Raw genomic sequence first — 3,654 nt, 5'->3', positions numbered from 1 at the left:
GGAAATAAAGGCTTCATTCTCTTAAAAAAAGGATAAAAAAATATTCTATACCATAAAAATGAGAATGTAGAAGGCACTTGTTCAATGAGGGCAAAATGAAAGAAGGTATAAATTTTCAGTTAGTGCCCAAATCAAGCCAGTGGTTTTTTTGATAAGCCAGTGACACTTGAGAGTAAGTGTCACTCACCAAGAGAACTGAGGAAAAGTGGCTTAGATCATTTTTCCCCCACCTCATGTCCTTTCGGCCAGGGCTGCTCAGAACAAGGTCAAACAATACCCCCTCAGGTAGTTATCCAGAGACTCTACAATCTATATGGGCAACCCAAAGATCTTATGAAGAACATTATTTTTTTTCTCTCTGCTTTGGATCAAAGTAAGAAAAAGAAAAATTTCAGACTCTATTAAGGTGATTATTAAAATAACAGACTTAATAGTCACTATTTTCTTTGCTAAGTGAGCAGATTAGATTTTTTTTTTTAAATCCAGCTTCTGGCTGGTGAAGAGAAGAGACGAATGGTAGCAGCTTGCCTTCATGTAGATTATTTGAAAACAATTGCTTCACTAAGCCTAATTAGTATCCAAATGGCAGAAGCCTATGGCAGGGGGAACACAAAAAGTACAGTCTCTAAGGCCAAGAAGAAGAAAGGAAGCTCCAAGCCTGAAAATGACCAGAGTCATTCTGCAGCAACCAAATGGAAATCCTTTTCAATTTTTGAAAGTCTACATCAAGCTTTCTGTAAGTACTCTGATCTTGGCTCAGAAAACTCTGCTTTATTTCCCAGAGCATTCCTGACATTAGGAGGAGACTACAAAAGATGGACTGAGCCATTGTCACAAACTCAACTCAGCATGATTGACATCACACCTGAGGTATTCAACAACCAAGAATGCCAGACACCTCTTTGGAAATACCACCAGAATGTAAGACAATCGGACCCCAAGAAAAATCCCCAGGAGGAGAAAGGAAACCAAATAGAGACAAGGGGGAATATTTATTACAAAAAGCAAGAACATTAGAAGAAGGCCTATCCAAAGTCCTGGGGAAGGCCCTCTTTAGAAAAACTGCCTTCCAGTCGGAAGGGTGACAAACTTGCTGATTTATCTGAAGAGGACCAAAAGGGCCAGAGTAGGGGGAAGTTCATGTCGGTGACTTCTGTCATCCCGTTGCCTTCCTCAAGCACACACTGAAGACCCCAGGCAACAGTGACTGTGCAAAGTCTGAGAAAGATCTAAAAACTAGTTCTTCCTGAAACTCTGACCCTGGAATACTTCAATGAAAAACTAGAAGTCTCTCATAGGCCATGCTTGGCAAGATCATAAGAAATAATCTGAAGAAATAAAGATCAAGTTTCTGAAAACCTTCAGAGTGACAACAGGAATGAAGTCGATGACTGAGCCCTGTCAGGAAATCCATCTCTAGTATAATCAGGGGTTGCTTTAGCCCTGCTCTGAATTAAAGTAGCACTAGAAGTAGGCTTAAATTAAGCTCAAAATAGCATATGAAAAACTTTATCTAAGCCTCTTTCCTCCATCTCCTCTGGTACATTAATAAGTAACTCACAAGTTTGGTTTCTCTAGGTTTGCTCCCTTCCTATAGGTAACCTGAACACTGAGTTTTGTTCCTGAGCCTTGTTCCGGAGATAAGACCGCCAGCTAAAGAAACAAAGTTCAACCAGCCACTTCCAGTGGACTGAACCTCAAAAGTTGCAAAATATTCCTCTTTAAATTTCTTTGTTTTATGTTTACAAACCATTGTTAAACAATGTTTCATGTAACTTAAGAGTAGTAAAACAGGGGAGCTCTGGTGGCCTAGTGGCAAGGAGCTGCAACTACAATCCCAGAGGCGAACGGTTCAAATCCACCAGATGCTCTGCCGGGGAAGGAGGGACAATCTCCTCCTGTACCAGTCAGATCTGATTTGACGGTACACGCACACAAAATTAATAAAATTTTTTTAAAAAGTTAAAAAAAGATTAGTAAAACAGAACTTGAGCCTTTAATCATAATATAAAAGTTCAACAGCTGAAAATCTAGTAAATTTAGAATGGTGCATCAGCATAATTACTTGTATAGTAACTATTTAATGCTGTTCCTGCCTATTAGAATGTCACTAAAGTATTACTGATTTGTTAAATCATGTGAGGTTGGGGAAGCAAACACTCCTTCTTTGCTTCCTGATGCTTGTCTTTTAATTTATGTCTGCATTCCCTGTTTACTAGAGATCTTGTAGTCCAGAGGTCAGAGAACGCCATGAGAACGTTTTCTATCTGAAGGAGAAGGCATGCAGCTTGAACTCAAGATCACCAATGAAGAGTTATAGTGGGCTCTCCTTCCCCTCCACCTCAATGCCCCCGTTCAGCATGAAGCAGCCAGAGAGTCTGTGCCCCTATTCCCAAATGTGGGGAACCCACAAATAATTCTCCCAAGAATCAACCCAGACATTTGTCTTATAGATATAAGACTTATATAAAAAGAGGGGAGAATGATAGTGTGGTATTAATAAGTATATATGTATCAATTATAAAACTATAGTTATTTTTCTTCAGCCTGCAAAACTAGTTACTTAGCCTCTGAATTCTCTGTTTCCTGTCTTTAGTCATATAAGGTAGTCTGATCTGTTTACCAGGAAGAGAACTGTGCCCTTCCTGAATTACTGATACTTAAATGTGAACTGTTCTCTTCAGATGTAGAAATTACCTTTTTTTACTACCAAAAGTGCATTGTTAAATGAACTAGAGTTTCACCCTAGTATAAAACCTGATGACCACTCCCAGGCGATTGACTATGGAAAGAACCCCTTGCATTCAGTAACATACTGAGCTTCCCTGCTCCAGATACTCCAAATCAAGAGAAGTGTTCTGTGTGCTTCAGGACTCTGAAAGGTGGGGGAGCCCTCCAGGGGAACCCTTACAGAAGGGGCCAAGGCTCCAGGGTCTCTGGACCCATTCTTTTTCTGTATGGAGTAACAGTCAGAGACCCTGTGGGAACATTGCTGTGCCCATGGCTATGCAGCCTGCCAGCTCTTTCCTACTTCCTTCAGCTGAGAGCCCAGAGGTCCCTTGCCTCTGGAGTGTGTGAGAGTGTGTGTGTGTGTGTGTGTGTGTGTGTGTGTGTAGGTGTGTAGAGGGAGGAGGTGGGTGTGGGGGTGATGGGGTGGTATTAATAAATTCAGAATTCTCCAAATTGATATTAGTTTTCTCCAGCCTGCAAAACTAGTTAACTTTTCCTTAGAATTCTTCCACCCCTCCCCCCTTTCTTTAGTCATATAAAGTAGGTTAAGGTATCTGTTTATCAGGAGAGAAAATGCATCTTTCCTAGATTAGCATTTACCTCTTTGAAACTGTTTTCCCTGGTCATATGTAAATTGTATCTTAATCTGCTTGTTTACCAAGAACCTAAATGCACCTTACTTGGATTAGCATTTACCTTTACAAAACTGTTTTTCTCAGTCACATGTTAACTATTTTATAAATTGCCTGTTTACTAGTAATTATATATATGAACTGTTGTTTTAAATGTAGAAATTCCATAACTTTACTAACAAAAGTGTATTAAGTAAATTAGTATCTAACCCAAGTATAAAAACCTAGTTACCACTCCTCCCTTCTTTGAGAAGTATCTCATTGCTTTCTCCCAGATCTGCAATCAAGTACG

The sequence above is a fragment of the Elephantulus edwardii genome, unplaced genomic scaffold (assembly GCF_000299155.1).
Source record: "Elephantulus edwardii isolate Elephantulus edwardi_28Jun2011 unplaced genomic scaffold, EleEdw1.0 scaffold00152, whole genome shotgun sequence".
Classification (NCBI taxonomy): Eukaryota; Metazoa; Chordata; class Mammalia; order Macroscelidea; family Macroscelididae; genus Elephantulus; species Elephantulus edwardii.
The sequence above is the reverse complement of the archived record's forward strand: the minus strand, read 5'-3'. Positions refer to the sequence as shown.